This window comes from Papio anubis, chromosome 9 (genome assembly GCF_008728515.1).
Source record: "Papio anubis isolate 15944 chromosome 9, Panubis1.0, whole genome shotgun sequence".
Classification (NCBI taxonomy): domain Eukaryota; kingdom Metazoa; phylum Chordata; class Mammalia; order Primates; family Cercopithecidae; genus Papio; species Papio anubis.
This window is the reverse complement of record NC_044984.1, coordinates 111,813,407-111,831,645: the sequence shown is the minus strand read 5'-3', so window position 1 is coordinate 111,831,645 and position 18,239 is coordinate 111,813,407. Positions and strand designations below refer to the sequence as shown.

Here is an 18,239-nt window from a genome sequence, read left to right as displayed (position 1 = left end):
TGAGCATTTGCTTATTAAGATCCCCATATCTTCACCCTCAAAACTTCACAGATAGAAGCTAGAGTTCCTATGGAATTTAAGGAGGCCTGAGAGGACAAGATTACCTAGGTGAACATTGGGAAAGAATTCTTTTAGTGCCCTAGAGTTAAGAGATTAAGGGAAAAAAGAATCCCAAATGAACTCAAGTGATGATTTTTGCCCATCTTTGAGAAATTGGCACAAACATATATTTTGTCCCTGCACCTTCTGAACTGGGTTTTGGGGAATGACAGGACTTTCAATTGAAACAGATTACCAAGGTGAGGCTTGGTGGCTAATGGAAATAATCGTAATAGGATTACATGGAGTTTTCATCTTTCCCATGAAGATGCAACATTGTCACATGACGTTTGGGGGCACAGAACCTATGTTTTTAATCTCTCTGGACATTTATTTTCTGTTTTTAAATGATTGAGAGGTGAGGTCACGTCCCTAGAGTGGTTTGCTTTCTGTGAGAAGTAGGAGAAAGCTGTTAACAAAAACATGAAATTGAATTTCACCAAGCACAGATTCCCATTTGCCTGATGGTTTTTAAAATCATTGTGCTGGCCATTTATGTACAAATAGAGGTAAGTGTTTGTGGGTGTTTGGAAAAGAACTATGTTTTTTCAACACAAAGGAAAATACAACTCCCATCCCAGAGTTTGGTTTCCCAAAATAGTGATGTTTATTGTGGAAGTTTGATCCTAGCTACAGTATCTTATTTTTGTTGATTTTGCTATTGTCCCTGTCTCTCTTCTCTTCTCATGGCCTCACTCACTTTGTATTTTGGGGCCCACCAATCAGCCATAATTGTCAATATTTACTGAGTGCTTTTGATGATCCAACCTCTTTGCATGTCCTTTTAGGTAGGATGGGAGAGGCTTATACTGCAATGACAAACAACCCTAAAATCTCTGTAAACATTTATTTCTCCATACTCAGAACGTTTATTTCTCACTCCTGTAAAGTTGGCTGTAGGTTGGGCAATCCTCCAGGGCAGCTCTCTTCCATGCAGTCACTCAGGGATTCAGGCTGTTCTGATCTAGTGGGTCTGCATATCATCCTGGAGCCTCCTTGGTCATGGGTGGCACAAGAAAAGAAAGTGGGGATTGAGCAATGCACTTTAATATACCCCAACCAGGCCAACAAAAACATCCTGCTTTTCATTGGCCAGGGTCAGTCACATATGCAACATAACTGCAAAGAGATTGAAAAGCGTAGTCTCCCGAGTGCCTAGGAGCAACATGGAGCAAGATCTGATGAACACTGGTGTTGTCTCTGCCACATGGATCTTCTAATTTAACCCTTCCAGACCTATGACATAGATTCTGGTCTGTCTACCTGCATTGATTTTAAGCAACTTTCCCAAAAGCTCATAGGTAAAGAGTATCAAGACTGGGTCTGAAACCTGGCTGTGACTTCAAATTCCAAGCTCCTAACCTCTAGGTGCTACTGTCTCCCCTAATAAGTTCTCTCCCCTCTCCACTCTCATTTCTGTTCCTCCTTCTAAAAGAAATGATTCCTGCCAGCACACTACCCTGGCTTCGATTTTTCTCCATTCCTCTTGCGATAGTGAAATGGTAGTTTGTTTTCCTCTCAATGTCCAACCCAGTATCTTGCCGCCGCCCCCCCCCCACACACACACCGAGGCCTCCTCAAATCTCGTAGGTCCTTCAAGTTCTATTTACAAAGCTTCAAGGGCAAAGCACAGAAATGTTCTTTGCTGTCAGGCCAGCAGAGGCATGGGTTGTTGAAACTGGAGGAAATTCCTTCCCTGGTTGACAAAGCTGTGAAATCAGGGTGTTTTATTTTTACCCATTGCCCAGCTCAGGGCTCCTCAGCAAAAGCAACAGGAAGAAGTGAGTTGGGATTTTTGTAAACTTCCATTTGTTTTTTTCTTTTTTAAAACAACTTTATTGATATATCATGTATATACCCTAAAGTTTACTCAAAGTGTACACACAGTTTTTAGTATGTTAACAAAATTGTGCCACTATCACCAAAATCTAATTTTAGAACATTTTCTCTCCTCAAAAAACAGAATCGATTTGATACCCATTACCAGTCATTCCCCACTACCCTCCTCCCAACTTCCCCCACCCCTAGGCAACCTGAAGTTCCAGTTTTAGACAAAGAATTGGTTTTCTTGTTGGAGCATTTCAAAGTCCAGGGAAAATGCAGACCCAGAGTGCTTTCTGAGGGATGAGAAAGGTCAGTTCTGCAGTTGGCATGATGGTACCCATATTGCTGTCCCCAAGTCAGGTCACAAAAAAACATATAGATACATAGACATAGATGTACACATAAATGCAAAGACCCCTACACATGTGAATGCACATACATATGTGCACACACTTGCACCTACAGTCATGCACATGCATACATTGACATGTCTTTGCATGTGTTCATGTGTGCATATAGTCACAGAGGCAGACATACACTTGCACTCAGAAACAAGAATGCCCATGTACATACCTGTGTGGGCAGACATAGGTCACACTTGTGGCTTTTGATTCAGTTACAGTGATTCCCTATGTGGTGACAGTGGGTCAGGTCATTTTCTCCCGATGGCCGTTTTGAAGTCAGTGGTCTGTAAGAACGGCATTCTAAAGCAATTTTGCATTTGTCTCACTTGGGTGAACATTTGTCCAGCTAATTTAATGTCCAGGAGCTGCCTGGGAAGGCTCTGTGAGGGTGTGATATAGGAATATGGGCCGGGAATTAGGGAAAGGAAGAGGCAGAAAACATGGACTTGACATATGCTTCCACGTTTGAGTGATTGTGTGGCTGGGGCATGCCTCTCCCTGATGGGTGGCAGCGGGTAGTTCAGTCTGTCTCCACCTTGCATAACACAGGCTTGCAGATAAACTCCCTTATTTGGCTGCATCTGCACTGGCCTGAGTTCAAGTTCCTTCTCCGTCTTTAGCCCAACTCAATCCTAAGCAGAACCTTGTCCCTGGACCTATGACACTTGCCGGCACTTTCTCAAGTAATGTGTGCCTGCCCACCAGACTCAGTGTCCCCACAGCTGGCACAGTGCCTGGCAGGGCTCTGGAAGTGTTAGCTCAGCACATGCATAGAAGCATAAATGGTTGACTGAGTGAGCAAGTGAATGAATGGAAAATCCATGTGACCTTAACCACACCCCAATGCAGAGGAGAATGGCTGAAATTGAAGAAAGCCCTTCTAGTTTAAGTAGCCCAATTTCTATTGGCTCCACCCTGATTTCTTAGAGCAGGGGTCAGCAAACCTTTTCTGTAAAGGGCTAGATAGTAAATATTTTCAGCTTTGCCATATGGTCTTTGTTACAACTCCTTAACTCGGCTATTTTAACATGAAGGCATCTATAGACAATTTGCAAACAAAGGTATGGCTGTCTTCCAATCAAACTTTACTGTAAACACTGACATTTGAATTTCATATAATTTTCACATGGCACAAGATATTACTCTTCTTTTGAAAATTTTCAACCATTTAAAGGAGTATCAAATTATTCTTAGCTAATGGGTCATGCAAAAAACAGGCTTTGGGCTACATCTGGTCCGTGGGCCATAGTTTGCAACTCCCGTCTCAGAATCCTGGTTCTAGCAAGCCTCAGTATCTTCACTTTTGCAAATTCTACACTCTGCAAACCCTTGACCTGCAGCAGTCTGAATAGTGGGCTAGTTGGGCATGTGCTGGGGTGGCCCAGTGCTGGAAGCCTTCTCAGAAAAGGGGGAGGCAGTGGAAGGCCCAGTGGCTTTGGGCAAACTGGACCCAGCTCCTGCTGCACGTCCTGGCAGAGAAGATTACTGGGCAAGTCATTCATCCTCTTGAGCCACTACTTCCTCATTGGAGGGATGGGAGGATGAAAAGTTCCCCCTCGGGGCTCTTGTGTGGGTAGAATGAGTACAAGGCTTGTCTCAGGAGCTTGGAAAACTTCGATTCCCTTGTTCCTCAGCCTTTGTTCCTTCCACTTCCAAAGAGGCCGTGTAGCTTAGTGGTTAAGACCCTAGTATCAAATAGACTGAGGGTAGAATGCCAGTTCTGCCTCATATATCTTAGCTGTATGACCTTGGCAAATGACCTGAACTCTTTGAGTCTCAGTTTCCTCATCTGTTGGATAGGAATAACACCTGCCTCATGGGGTTAGGTTAGAACTACAACCTATAGAGATAATTTATGTAAAACCTTCAGCAGAGTCCTCATGGGGAGGTTCACAAATGCCATCATTATTCTGAGAAGGCAGCATAGCTCTATGTCTACAAGCATTGGGTTTAGCTTCAGACAAAGCTGGGTTGCAGCCAGGCTGTGTCACTCAAAACACAACCTTGGGAAATTCCAACCCCCTTCTGCAATCTGGTTTCTCCATCTCCCCCATGAAAGTAGCAGATCCAGTAATTCCTAACGTTAGACTACAACCTGAGTTCAAAACATTTCTATGCCTGTTCTCTCTTCTACATGTGTTGTCTTACACCATGGCCAGGTAGTTTCCATGCTCAGATACCTTCCCAGCCTCCTCTTCCTCTTACCTCCATCTCCATCTCCTTCTCCTTATCTTTCCATCTCCCTTCACCAAGGATCAGACCTGACCCACAGGTCCAGGGTTGACTCAGCCTCAATGGCAGAAGGGAGCAGTGCCCCCCACACGTCACCCTGGCTAACTGCCTTACACAGGCCCTCCTCCCAGTGTCCTCAGCCTCCCTTCCTGTGCCCTCTTGGGCTGTGGGGCCCATGGGTGGAAAGAACACAGCCATTGGAGGTGGAGGTTATGCCTACCACGCATCTACCTGCCCTTTTGTCTCTTACCAGCTACACAGTTATTAGAAAGAAAAAAAAAATTGAACAGTAAATTCTGTCTTCCTCATTAGGGACTGAACTTTCCTGGGCCAAGAGTGTTATTAGGTTTTCAGTAATCACCAAGCATTTGTTGTGTGCCCACTTCCAAAAAGGACCAGAGTGGGCTAAACCTTGTTGAAAAGACAGAAGGTACAAAAATGCTTCCAGTCCTCAAAGAGTAACCACCATGAAGTCTCTAGAGCAAGGCTGAGCTACTTGGAGTATGAATTTGGTTCAGACTCCACTTTCTCATTTCAGTTCCCCACCGGCTCAATATTTTCCAAACTGTCTACAGAATAAACATATATGTCTGGTTTTACTCTAGTCAGAAGTCAGAGGTGTTTTCATTTCTTCCTTTTTTTCTCAGTTTACAAAAGGAACATGCATTTGTTGGAGGAAAAATTAGGAAAGAAAGATAAGCAGCAAGGGAAAAAAAAAAACCTTATAAAACCTCCTAATCCCAGTAGCCAGAGATAGCTCTGCTAACACCCTGGGGGCTATCCTCTCCCTGGATTTTTAATGCATATGAATTAGGTGATATATGTGTACAGTTTTTAAAACAGTAATTCAGGCTACTGTTGAGTTGAAACATAAGTGTGGTTCTGGTGAGTCAACAAAAAGAACTCAGTGTGTTGATATCCTTTGATGTCTAGCCCTAGAGCGAAGGACCAGGGGTCTATTTGGTCTTTTTGCCCCTGTGGTACCTTGCTCATGGAAGAGGCTCAAAGTTCACTACTAATTTGATCTGGGCTAGGCTCATGGTCTATTTCATGTGTTAAGACAGCAGGTACAAGCATATCTTGGTGTATTAGTCCGTTTTCACACTGCTGATGAAGGCATACCTGAAACTAGGCAATTACAAAAGAAAGAAGTTTAATGGACACACAGTTCCACATGGCTGGGGAGGCCTCACAATCATGGCAGAAGGTGAAAGACGCATCTCACATGGCGGCAGACAAGAGAAGAGAACTTGCGGAGGGAAATTCCCCTTTATAAAGCCGTCAGATCTTGTGAGACTTATTCACTAACACGAGAATGGCACAGGAAAGACCTGCCCCCACGATTCAATGATCTCCCACTGGGTCCCTCCCACAATACATGGGGATCATGGGAGCTACAATTCAAGATGAGGTTTGGATGGGGACACAGCCAAATTGTATCACTTGGCATGAAACACAGCCCTCCCCAGCTACAGGGGACGCCGGACGCATATCCCCAAGAAAACAGAGAAGAGGAGTCATTTATTCCTCTGTTTCCTCGGCCCCTCCCCTGGGCCAGTGTGGACAAGGATGCATCCAGCAGCTTGGAGACCTTCTAGCTCTAGCCACCTGCAGCCTGCTTTGCTTGTCTCTGAGTAGCAGCTGGGAATTCCCAAACAGAAGCAGCAAATGCATGATAAGGACTAACATGGCCCTGCCCTGAATTTGGAGGGTGGAAGGAAAGGCCTACAGTTGGAGTGGGGTAGTCTCAGCTGAGCTCAATGGGCAAATGAGGGTTCAGAGGTCAGGCTCTCTGAATCTCCGGAGTCACCTGCTCTGCTAAGTCATCTTTTCCCGGGGATCTTATGAAATCCTGAAAAGAGGTGAAGGTTTGAGTCCTGAACTCAAATCCTGACCCTGTTGCCTACTCACTGGGGGACCCTGGCGCAGGTAATTTTTACCTTCCTGTGCATGAATTTCTTCATTTATAAATCGTGTCTCTCCTACTAGGGGAGATGGTGTGAGAAGTTCTCAGGGCAGTCCCTTGCAGGAGAAAACTCCATCAACGGAGACCATCATCTTATCTCATTTAACCTGCAAGTACTGCTGAGTAGTGGGTATTAAAATAGGACATAAAGATCACACGCACCTGTGCAAAAGATGGAAGTGGCAAGTTGCTTATTTCCCACCCTCAAAAAATAACAGCTAGGGAATCTCCAAAGCAAGGCGGAGCCCCTTGGAATATGAATTCGGTTCAGACTGTACGTCCCCACCTCAGAGGTTACAAAGCACTGTGAGTTCCAAAGGTTTTCGGTAACTTGCCCAAAATCACGTAGCCAGGAAGTGGCACATTGTCTCAGTTGGTTCTGATTCTGAAGTATATGCTCCTAACTAGGCTGACTTACTGTCCCAGTCTCCTGGTCTGTACCCACTTTAGAGAGTTAAAAGGAGCATATAACGAGGTGCTGCTCGGAAACCTTTCACCTCTGTGCCTGGCATCCTGGTAGGCCCTCTAAAGATGGTCATCATCCTAAACAGGATGGTGCTGCCCTGCGTGGAGGGATTTGATAAGGAGTATCAGGCTAGAAGTTGTCCCAAGTTAATGCAGAGTCTTTGCCTTGAAACAACACAGGGTGGTAGGAAGGGGGGCCCTGCTGCCTCTCCTGAGATACCTACCCCGGTGATCCTATTAATGGAAGCACCTAGCACCTAGTTTGTTTCTCTATTGCCCTAATTATAATTTGCATTTATTATTATTATTTTATTTGCATATTGTCTCATGAGAATGTCAGCTCATTCAAGCAGTCAGTCCTTCTTGTCACCTGCACACACCATCATTGTGACAATAAGGCAAAAGTCTTTGGCCTGGCACAGTGGTTCATGCCTATAATCCCAGCACTTCCGGAGGCCAAGGCAGGTGGATCACCTGAGGTCAGGAGTTCGAGACCAGCCTGGCCAACATGGTGAAACCCTGTCTCCACTAAAAACACAAAAATTAGCCAGGCATGGTGATACATGCCTGTAATCCCAGGTACTTGGGAGGCTGAGGCAGGAGAGTCGCTTGAACCCAGGAGGTGGAGGTTTCAGTGAGCTGAGATTGTGCCGCTGCACTGCAGCCTGGGAGACAGAGCAAGACTCCATCTCAAAAAGAAAAGAAAAAAAGAAAAGAAAGCATCTCTGTTCAGTGCTAGTACTTGATACCTTTCTAACTCTAACTTGCTAAACTAGTTTTGTTGTTTTGTTTTTTTACAAAAAGAGGAGCCCCCAACCTTAGGGCCGTTGGCAGACCACAGTGCCAAACGAGGATTTCACTTTGTTTTTGAATGTATGTTTGTTTTCATTGTATTTATTTTTACTTTGTACCTGGGGTTAGGGATTCTAGCTTTCCATCTGGCAATGATAGAAGGTAATGACAGAAAGTATCTCTTTAAAATACACTGATTTTTTTCCCCCAAGGGCAGTACATTTAATAAAAGCTATTAAGTGATAAATAGGAGTTGGCTGATCTGGCAAATTCATAATACATACAAGTGGGCAGATCTTGAATGATTGCAAGGTGAAGAATACTGAATCAGATGTGCAGCCCTACCCTTAGGAGATGCTGAGAAAATATGATGCAGCATTGGGGAAGTTATATTGCCCTCAGGGTATCTTTTGGACAGTAAGCCACAACAGGGGGTCCCAGGCTGGACCCCACAATGTGACAGGAGGTGCAGAGGAATGCAGGTTACCATTTCCCTGCAGTTCTTCCTGGAGGACTTTGGAGGCTCACACTTCCCAGTTGGCGTCCTGTGAGGTGGGAATACCTCCTATGAAGCCTAGACCAGAGGAGGGTATGAAGGTCGTACCCAGATGCCCAGCAGCTTAAGGCCATACCTGCCTGGGGCAGAAGGATGGCCCTCAATGGCAGAACCATCTCAAGTTCTCCTTTGAAGAGCCTAGAGCAGCTGTGACTCTGACCTTTTTTTTTTTTTTTTTTTGAGACACAGTCTCCCTCCTGTTGCCTAGGCTGGAGTGCAGTGATGCGACCGGCTCACTGGCAAACCCCTGCCTCCCAGGTTCCTGCCAAGTACCTCCTGCCTCGGCCTTCTGGAGTAGCTGGACCACAGGTACACACAACCACACCTTGGCTAATTCTTGTATTTTAGTAGAGACAGGGTTGGGTTTCCCCACCGTGTTGGCCAGGATGGTTCATCTCTTGACCTTGTGATCCCACCCACCTCGGCCTCCCAAAGTGCTGGGATTACAGGCATGAGCCACCAAAGGCCCGGCCGCCTCTGATCTCTTGACTTAGCAAAATCAGATTCAGTTATGGGGGGAAGAATTTAGCAAGACAGAAAGAGAGTCTACGCTTCTAGGCCGAGTAGAGAATTGCTTGAACCTGGGGTGAGGTTGCAGTGAGTCAGGACGATCACCAGTAACTCCAAATCCCATGGCTGGTGAGGGAGACTGTAACCCCAAAACAACAAACAAAATAAAACAAACAAACAAACAAAAGGTCAGAGTCTGGCTGCTCTGGGCTCTTCAAAGACTGAGATGTGGGGTTCTGCCCGTTAGGGGCCATCCCTTCTGCCCCAGACCGTATGACGCCAAGCTGCTGGGCATCTGGGTGACCTTCTGCCCTCTCTGGTCTAGGCTTCATAGGGAGGGAGTATTCCCACCCCACAGGACGCCAACTGGGAAGTGTGAGCCTCCAAGTCACTCCAGGAAGAACTGCAGGGAAATGGTAACCTGGCATTCCTCTACCTCCTGTCACATTGTGGGGTCCAGCCTGGGACCCGCTGTTGTCAACACTGTCCAAAGATACCCTGAGACATGCTCTTCCCCAATGCTGCATCATATTTTCTCAGCATCTCCTAAGGGTAGGGCTGCACATCTGATTCAGTATTCTTCACCTTGCAATCATTCAAGATCTGCCCACTTGTATTTATATGAATTTCCCTCCCCACTTCTCTGAGCCTTGCAGCAATATCAGAGGCTGGAGGAGGGGAGGGAGGGCCTGCATTAACAAAAGCTCAGTGCCCTCATGGGCAACTAGGCTCTGTCTTTGCATATTCTGATGCCTGGCAGGCCATTGTCATCTTTCTTGTCTGGCTAGGATGTGAGCCTTCCCCAGCCAGCCCCTTACTTAATGGAACTCTATAACTCTTCATTTCCTGGACACACGTTGAGTTAAGCAGGTGGCAGACAGCTGGCATTTCTCACTTGCTTTCTGGCATGTCCCATTTTTATAGGAAGCTAACCTGGCATTTTTGATTATAAAGCCCCAGAGTCCCAAGGTTTAATATCTTGAGCGTTAGATTCATGAGCAACTTGGAAGTTAGAGATTGCCGGAGGCTGGAATTTGATGGAGTGTGCGACCTGTCACTTGGAATGTGATTTATTTGCTCAAGGGAGGGGGGAAGAGCATGGGACAATTAAGTGGGATTTGAGTTGTGAGAAGTGGGGAATGCTTGAAAGGGAGGGGGCCGCAGAGGGGTTGTAAATCCCTCTGACAGCTCGAGTGTTTTTTAAAATAACAGCTGACTTTGAAACCAACTGCCTTGTGAGCTCAAGTCAGGCAGCACCACGGACTATTTGCACCCAGCTCTCTGTGTATTTTATTTGGAAGGTAAACACCTGTAGAGAGCTACCACTGGGAGACACTCTTTGGATTCCAGCCAGATGGCCTTTGCCGGTGTTACTCAAGCATGCCACACGTTGTCCTACCTCAGGGCCTTTGCACTGGCTGGTTTCCCCAGCTTGGGGTTCTCTCCCCAGATTTCCACATGCCTGGCTTTTTTCTTCATTCAGCTCTCAGAATAAAGATGACCTCCCCAGAGTGGCTTTCCGTGGGCACTCTGGCTAAAGATGCCCCCAGCTCCATCTACTCTCTATCCAATAAGTCTCTGCATTCTCTTTACAGCACTGGTACCTCTCTGAAGTCTTATTTATTTGCTTGTTTACTGCCTTCCTTCTCCACTGGACCTTCAGCTTGTGGGATTAAGGACTAGGTCAGTGGTGCATACATATCTTCTGCACCTAGAACACGGTGCCAGGACCGTTCTGGCACCCATGTAGTGGATTTTGAACTTAACAGATGACCTCTGGGCCTCCACAAAAGGAGAATGGGCTTGAGCAGTGGTTCTCAAAGTGGGGTTCCCTGGACCCCCAGCATCCACATTATCTGGAAACTTGTTAGAAATGCACATCAGAAACTCCATCGCAGGTTAAAGGTGGCTGGGGTAGGGCCACCTTTGTTTTAACAAAGCTCCCCAGGAGATTCTAGTGCCTGCTCAAGTTTGTTAACCATTGGCCTAGTGCTTAAACACCTACGGGATCTAGGTAGGTGCTATAAATGTAGGAAGTAGACCAGGTGTGGTACATTACAGAGTGGTGAGGACTGTGGCAAAGGAGACCACAGGTGCGGGCCCCCAAAGAAGCTGTTATGTTTTGTTGGTTGTCACGCCATGGTGGGGATCTCACTCCCTGGAATACTGGAAGGAAAGGTCTGGCCGTGGGAAGCAGCCTAGGGCACTGCATCCATTCATTCATTCATTCATTCATTCATTCATGTGTTCAGCATTAACATTATAACATGTGTAACATTAACCAGATAAACCCAGTCCCTGCCCGTATTAGTCCATTTTCACCCTGCTGACAAAGACCTACCCAAGACTGAGAAGAAAAAGAGGTTTAATTGGACTTACTGTTCCCCATGACTGGGGAGGCCTCAGAATCATGGCAGGAGGCAAAAGACAAGTCTCACATGGCAGCAGCAAGAGAAAATGAGGAAGAAGCAAAAGCAGAAACCCCTCATAAACCCATCGGATCTCATGAGACTTATTCACTAGCACAAGAATAGCACAGGAAAGACTCACCCCCATGACTCAATTACCTCCCCCTGGGTCCCTCCGACAACACATGGGAATTCTGGGAGATACAATTCAAGTTGAGATTTGGGTAGGGACACAGTCAAACCATATAACTGCCCTCTTAAGGCTTACAGTCTGCAGTGGGGAGACAGTTCATCATCATAGGCTCCAGGCAACACCTGTTCAATTACAACCACAACAGGTGTTGCAAAGGTAGAGTCCACAGTGCTTCAGGGACCTACTGGAGGGAGTGACCTAGTTGGAGAGGCCATGGGAGGCTTTTGAGGCAAGTGGGAAAAGCATTGCAGGCCAAGGAAATGGCAGAGGCAAAGGTTCGGAGGTGGGCTGGTGTGATTGGAACTCCATGAATGACAGGGAGAGTCATATGAGAAGAGGGAAAACGGTGTGTAGGAGCCAGACTACATGGGACCTCCAGGCACTGGGAGACTCCGGTGTCTATCCAGAGAGCACTGTGGAGTCATTGTAGCAGTGGAGTGACCGGATCAGTTTTGCGTTTTGAAGCAGTTGCTCATAGTACCGATGGAGAATGAATTGGGGAAGCCAGAGAGACAGTGAGGAACCGTTGTCATCATTCAGGAAGAAAAATCTTATTAGCAATAATATTCATGGTAATATTATTAGTGATAATACGAGCAGCTGGTGAAGGAGTAGACGCTGTAGCTGGACACTGGACGAAGCACTTGCGTGCTTTCATCTCAACCTCACACCTGCTCACGGCGCAGCACTTACTGCCCCACTGTCTTAGTGGCTTCAAACAACAAACGAGAACATGGTTCTGAAAGTCAGAAGTCCAAAGTGGGTCTCATGGAGCTAAAATCAGGATGTTGGCAGGGCTATGCTCCTTCTAGAGGTTCTAGGGGAGAATCCGTTTTCTTGCCTTTTCCAGCTTTTTAGAGGCTGCCTGCATTCCTCGGCTTGTTGCCCCCTCCTCTATCTTCAGTATCAGTGATGGTGGGTTGAGTCCTCCCCCATCACATCCATCCAGCTCCCTCTTCTATCAGATCTCCTTTTGCCTCTCTCTTTTGTCTCCCCCTTTGCATTTGAAGACCTTTGTGACATCCATCTGGCCCGCCTGGCTAATCTGTGTGTCTCAAGAGTATGACTCAATAACTTCTGCAAAGTCCCCTTTGCCATGTAGGGTAAATTTTCACCAGTTCCAGGGATTAGGATGTGGACATCTTTGGAGCCATTATTCAGTTCACCACACTCCTGGTTATAGAGGCAGAGCCTGTGCCCCCATGAGATGCGTGTGCCCCAAGGCCATGGGGGCTTGGGGTGACAGAGCTGGGCTGGGAGCCAGGGTATCAGTCCTCAGAGGTGGCTGCTCCCAGAAAAGCCCCTGCTCCCCACTGTTCACACCTGGCCCGGGTGCCTGGGCTTGGTGGTGAGGCGTTTGGAGGAGGGAAAGGACATGGCTGCCACAGGCATCCAGGCTTCTGTCCCAGCCACTGTTTTGGCAGAATGAGCCAGTCTGGACAGAGGCCCTCAGAGACAAACCTTCTAGATGGTTTTATCTCATTGTTTCTGACAAGCCCCTTTTAGGTTGGTTTATAATAAACATCTCGTACCCACAGTGCCATCTTAGCCAAAGGCTCTCTGTGTCACCTGAGATAGGGGCTCAAAGGGCAGCCTTGTGGGTATTGCCTGAGGCCAGGCTGGGACAGGTGGGGTACCTGCAGATAAGATGGGGAATTCCCAGGCCTTGCCCCTCTTCTTGGAGAAAGATGATTTTTGGTGTAGAGAGATACCGAGAGGTGCATGTGCGTGTGTGTACTAGAAGCTAGAGAGGTACTAAATACACTATTGAGCCACTAAAACACTTTCTACTGACCTCCAGATGGACTGTACTACCAGCAGTCCTCATTAATCTTCATTGCCATAGGCGATGGGGATAGTGACATTACAGCTACCACTTTCTGAGGGCTTATGACATGCCAGAGACTCAGAGAAAGTTGCTAAGAAGCAAAAGATGGGTTTTAAGAACATAGCCTCCAGATCCAGGTGGCCTGCATTAAAACCCCAGTTCCTGCAATTCCACGATTGGGTATTTATCCAAAGGAATGGAAATCAGCATGTCGAAGAGAGATCTGTGCTCCCTGGTTCATTGTAACCCTCTTCACAATAGCCAAGATATGGAATCAACCCGAATCCATCAACAGATGAATGGATCAAGAAAATGTGGCATATAAATGCAATGGAATGTTATTCAGCCTTAAAAAAAGAAGGAAATCCTATCATGTGTGACAACATGAATGAACCTGGAGGACATTATGCTAAGTGAAATAAGGCAGGCATAAAAAGACAAATAACAGCCGGGTGTGGTGGCTCAGGCCTGTAATCCCAGCACTTTGGGAGGCCGAGATGGGGGGGGGGGGGATCACCTGAGGTCAGGAGTTCAAGACCAGCCTGGTCAACATGGTGAAACCCCATCTCCACTAAAAATACAAAAATTAGCTGGGTGTGATGGTAGGCACCTATAATCCCAGCTACTCAGGAGGCTGAGACAAGAGAATTACTTAGACCCAGGAGGCGGAGGTTGCAGTGAGCTGAGATGGCGCCACTGCACTTCAGCCTGGGTGACAGAGTGAGACTCCGTCTCAAAATAAATACATAAATTAAAAGACAAATATCACATGATCTCACTTATATGTAGAGTCTAAAACAGTCAGTCATAGAAATTGAGTAGAATGGTGGTTACCAGAGGCTGGGGAGTGTGGGGAGTGGAGAGACTTTGATCAAAGGACACAGAACTTCATTTAGACAGGAGGAACAAGCCAAGAGATCTATCGAACATCATGGTGATTATAATCAATAACAATATGTTATATGCTTGAAAATTGCTGAGGGAGTAGATTTTAAGTGTTCTCACCACACACAAAAAAATGTGAGATAATGCATAAATGAAATAGCTTCATTTAGCCATTCCACATATATACATATATCAAAACACCATGTAGTACACAATAAATATATACAACTTTTACACATTAAATTAAAATCATCCCAGCTCTACTTAACCCCTGAGCCTCAAGTTTGTCATCTATAAAATGAGATTGATACCATGCTTCATTGAACCATGAAGATACCTTCAATTAGAATATTCACCATTTAGGCTGGGTGCAGTGGCTCATGCCTGTAATCCCAGCACTTTGGGAGACTGAGGCAGGAGGATCACTTCAGCCCAGGAGTTTGAGACCAGCCTGGACAACATAGTGAGACCCCATTTCAAAGAAAAGAATAGTCACCATTTATTTTATGTGCTACAAAGAAAGAAATACAGTGCCCATGAAACTATGCTCTGTCAATGATTGCAGGACACATTCTGATTTTAGAAATGTGCATAGTTGGAATCAATGAGATACAGCAAGAATACCCACTTTGTAAGGCTCTTATCCTTAGGCTGCCTGGCACATAGAATGTGCCCAGGACATGTCAGCCTGTATTGTTTCTGCTGGACCCATTTTACAGACATGGAAACTGAGGTTGAAGTCACATCTGAAGGTCACCCAGCAAGTAGTAAATGCTGGAGTCAGGATTTGGACTCAGTTTGTGCTCCTCTGTTCCCTTAGCTGTGATACCTGATTAATGGTTCAAGAATCGTGTCTGATAACTGGGCACCCACACAGTGGAGGAGAAGACAGGAAGAAGATTGGGAGTGGGTTCCCATCAAGGCTATGCATCCACAAGCTGGGCCTCTGGGTGTCCATATCCTCACCCATAAAATAGATATAATAGGGTTTGCTATTATATATAGGGGTTGCAGCATTGCTAGAAGGAATCATGGAGGTGATATAGGTCCCAAGCACATGCTCAGTAAACTTTCATCCTCTTCTCCCTTCCTTTCCCCACATCCCACACTGCGAGTGGCTTTTAGGCCACCATTATTAGTCATGAGGAATTCCAAGCTCAGAGCAGTTGCTGTGGACACTTGAACTGACTTGCCGGGACCATCCTAGCCTCAGTCATCCTGGACATCTGCCTGATGCCTGCTCATCTTTAAAGCTCAGCTTTCATCTTCAACTTATCTCCAGCTTAGCTCTTGATAAACACCCAGGTGGGCACAGCCAGGCCTGGAGCCCCAAATTCCTCTGTAGACATTGCCCATCTGCAAATACTCTTCACTGTGTAAAGGCTTTAGAAAAGGATACCTTGGGTATCAGTGCCGCTTTACATTTTTTACAGATTTCAACACCATATATTAATTATATTAATTGTTAATTCTTTCCCTGCTTACTGTTTTTTTTTTTTTGAGACAGGGTCTCACTCTGTCACCCAAGCTGGATTGTGGTGGTGCAATCACCATGCACTGCAACCTCTGCCTCCTGGACTCAAGAGATCCTCCCTCCTCAGCCTTCCAAATAGCTGGGACTACAGGCATGTGCCACTTCACACGGCTAGTTTTTTTGTGTATCCTTCGTAGAATTGGGGTCTTGCCGTGTTGCCCAGGCTATGACTTTTTAAAACATGTGTTGGAAGGATAACATACCTGCAAAAGTATCCAGATCATAAAAGAACAGCCCCGTGAGTTTCCACTAAGTGTATCCATGTAACCAGCACCCAAATCAAAACACAGAACACTGCCTTCCCCCAGCCCCCTAATAATGCTCCTTCCAGCACCACCGCCTGCTACACACACACACAAGGGCCATCACTGTGCTGACTTCCAGCACCTAGGTCAGTTTCATTTACTTATGCACTTTATATAAATGGAGTAGTCTTGGGTGTCAGGCTTCCTTCACTCAACATTATGTTGGTGAGCTTTATCCATGCTTTTTGCAGTTAGCAGTAGTTTGGTTATTTTTATATAGTGCAGCATGAACATATTTTGTTATATGTATATATCATATTTTATGCACTTTTCTGTTGACGAACATTTGGGTTGCGTCTTAGTTTGGACTACCATGACAAAGTACTGCAGACTGGATGGCTTAGAAGCAACAGAAATTGTGCCTGTAGTCCCAGCTACTCAGGAGGCTGAGGCAGGAGAATCACTTGAACCCGGGAGGCAGAGGTTGCAGTGAGCCAAGATTGTGCCCCCGCACTCCAGCCTGGATGACAGAGGGAGACTCTATCTCAAAAAAAAAAGAAAAAAAAAGGAAAGAAAGAAACAACAGAAATTTATTTCTCACAGTTCCAAAGGCTGAAAAGTCAACAATCCAGTGCTAGCATGGGCAGATTCTGGGGAGGGCCGTCTTCCAGACTGTTGACTTCTCCTTGTATCCTCATATGGCAGGGAAAGAGTGAGAGAACTGGCTGGAGTCCCTTTTAAAAGAGCACTAATCCCATTCATGAGGCTCCGCCCTCATGACTTAATTATCTTCCAAAGCCCCACCTCCTAATACCATCACACTGGGATGAGGATTTCAACATACAGATTTGGGGACACAAACATTCAATCCATTGCTGGTTGGTTCTAGTTTGGGATTCCAACAGACAGGTTGCTGTTAACATTCTAGTGCGTGTGTAGGGGTGAATATGAGAATTCATATCTGTTGGGTACTTACTTAGAGGAAGAATTGCTAGTTGTAGATTTGTATTAGTCCGTTTTCATGCTGCTAATAAAGACCTACCGGAGACTGGGTAATTTATAAAGGAAAGAGGTTTTATGGACTCACAGTTCCACATGGCTGGGGAGGCCTTACAATTATGGTGGAAGGCAAAGGAGAAACAAAGGCACGTCTTACACGGCAGCAGACAAGGGTGCTTGTGCAGGGGAACTCCCCTGTATAAAACCATCAGATCTCATAAGACTTATTCAATACCAGGAGAACAGCATGGGGAAAACTGCCCCCATAATTCAATTATCTCCACCTGGCCCTGATCTTGACACGTGGGAATTATTACAATTCAAGGTGAGATTTGGGTGGGGACACAGCCAAACCATATCAGGTTATTATTTGTATGTATATTTCACCTGAGTAGCTTTGCCAAACTGGTGCAGTGGTTTCTCCAGAAGCTCCTGAGGTCATATGGGAGTGAGAGAAGCAAAGACCAGTAGCTGCTGAAGGGAAAGATGACGTAAGGAGGGAAAGAAGACAAGGGGTGGAAATCTGAAGCTTGAGACTTACCTGCAGTTACCCTGAGCAGGAGACTCCGGGGAGTCTTGGAGCCTTGTTGGCGGTGATTTGCTCTTTGGTCTGCAGTGGGGAGGGTGCTTTCTGGGCTTTGGCCTGTGATGAGTGTAGGTGGCTGTTCAGGAACAAAGTATCCAGGGGAGGGAATCCGCCCACGGTCTCAAATATTGAAATGTCAACATGGACTAATTGGCTGCTCTGCCCACCCTTCCTCCACCTCTGCTCCAGCAGCCACAGCAAACACCCTGCCTGGGACAGCAACCTAGGGGATGCGGGGCCAGCCCTGACTCATTCTGGGCTGCCTCCTGCCAGCTGGCTGGGTGACCTCCTCGGACACGTGAATCAGACTTTCTGTGAGTCAGCTACCTGGGGACTTCACCTTAAGCAGATGAAGAAAAAAATGTTAAAGATCATGGGTGGCTATCAGTAGCATTTTAGAAGAGTATACGGATGGGTGGACAGATAAACAGTGTGATATATATATAGATATATCACTTATATATATTTGCACAAGTGTATGTGTGTCTGTTTACTATTTTGTTAATCACTTACAACTTCTTACAATAGCCAGTGATCTCATGGAAAGTTACCATGAAATGTACTAGGCAAAGAGAGGTGCCTATACCTTTACATGCCTGGTTTCATGTGATTCTCCTAACAACTCAGAAAGGCAGGAGCTGTTGGCCCCATTTTGTAGACAATAAAACTGAAGCTCAGAGAGGTTAATGCACCCGCCCAAGGTCACACAGCCA

The 18,239-nt window shown here is 46.1% G+C and overlaps 1 protein-coding gene and 1 long non-coding RNA gene across 5 annotated transcripts in view; one reads left to right on the top strand and one right to left on the bottom strand.

Annotated features, from left to right (window-relative positions):
* KSR2 (kinase suppressor of ras 2) overlaps positions 1 to 18,239 on the top strand; it is a 497,446-nt gene that overhangs the window by 458,634 nt on the left and 20,573 nt on the right. The window lies entirely within an intron of this gene.
* LOC103876102 lies at positions 617 to 17,593 on the bottom strand. The gene is made up of 3 exons (XR_635190.4): positions 17,482 to 17,593; positions 2,497 to 2,611; positions 617 to 1,094 (listed from the first exon to the last, which is right to left on the bottom strand). It is a non-coding gene; the product is annotated as an uncharacterized LOC103876102 (long non-coding RNA).